The following is a 1,086-nucleotide window of genomic DNA, read 5'->3' as shown; positions in this document are numbered from 1 at the left end:
CACACGATTGCACATTCCTTTGGCCGCTCCCGCTCAACTACGGAGACGAGTTTTACCACGGTTCAACTGCACCAGTGCCTATTTACCATGGTTTCGACCCCTTTCAGAACACGCTTGCCGCCGCTAGACGCGTGAATAATGAGCAGCGAGCTAAAACTTACCGTAAACGTGCAAAATAATAAAACGTGCTAAACATACGTCGCGCTCGTGCGTTTTGTTTTGCACGCGGTGCAAAAAAATTAAAAAGGGAATGCAACACGAGGACATCCCAGGAGGTCACCCATCCTAGTACTACTCTCGCCCAAGCACGCTTAACTTCGAAGTTCTGATGGGATCCGGTGCTTTAGTGCTGGTATGATCGCATCCGACATGTTACCCCCGTCTTCGTCCCTTATGCTTGCCCCTCCCAGCTCCACTACACACACGATTGCACATTCCTTTGGCCGCTCCCGCTCAACTACGGAGACGAGTTTTACCACGGTTCAACTTCACCAGTGCCTATTTACCATGGTTTCGACCCCTTTCAGAACACGCTTGCCGCCGCTAGACGCGTGAATAATGAGCAGCGAGCTAAAACTTACCGTAAACGTGCAAAATAATAAAACGTGCTAAACATACGTCGCGCTCGTGCGTTTTGTTTTGCACGCGGTGCAAAAAAATTAAAAAAGGAATGCAACACGAGGACTTCCCAGGAGGTCACCCATCCTAGTACTACTCTCGCCCAAGCACGCTTAACTTCGGAGTTCTGATGGGATCTGGTGCTTTAGTGCTGGTATGATCGCATCCGACATGTTACCCCCGTCTTCGTCCCTTATGCTTGCCCCTCCCAGCTCCACTACACACACGATTGCACATTCCTTTGGCCGCTCCCGCTCAACTACGGAGACGAGTTTTACCACGGTTCAACTGCACCAGTGCCTATTTACCATGGTTTCGACCCCTTTCAGAACACGCTTGCCGCCGCTAGACGCGTGAATAATGAGCAGCGAGCTAAAACTTACCGTAAACGTGCAAAATAATAAAACGTGCTAAACATACGTCGCGCTCGTGCGTTTTGTTTTGCACGCGGTGCAAAAAAATTAAAAA

The 1,086-nt window shown here is 49.6% G+C and overlaps 2 non-coding genes across 2 annotated transcripts; both read right to left on the bottom strand.

Moving 5' to 3' along the window:
* Positions 1–247: 247 nt before the first annotated feature.
* Positions 248–366, bottom strand: LOC123178548 (5S ribosomal RNA). Its single transcript, XR_006489663.1, has one exon. It is a non-coding gene; the product is annotated as a 5S ribosomal RNA (ribosomal RNA).
* A 301-nt stretch (positions 367–667) lies between these two features.
* Positions 668–786, bottom strand: LOC123178547 (5S ribosomal RNA). The gene has a single exon (XR_006489662.1). It is a non-coding gene; the product is annotated as a 5S ribosomal RNA (ribosomal RNA).
* Positions 787–1,086: the final 300 nt, after the last annotated feature.

The sequence above is a fragment of the Triticum aestivum genome, unplaced genomic scaffold (genome assembly GCF_018294505.1).
Source record: "Triticum aestivum cultivar Chinese Spring unplaced genomic scaffold, IWGSC CS RefSeq v2.1 scaffold81092, whole genome shotgun sequence".
Classification (NCBI taxonomy): domain Eukaryota; kingdom Viridiplantae; phylum Streptophyta; class Magnoliopsida; order Poales; family Poaceae; genus Triticum; species Triticum aestivum.
This window is presented reverse-complemented; position numbering and strand designations above follow the sequence as displayed.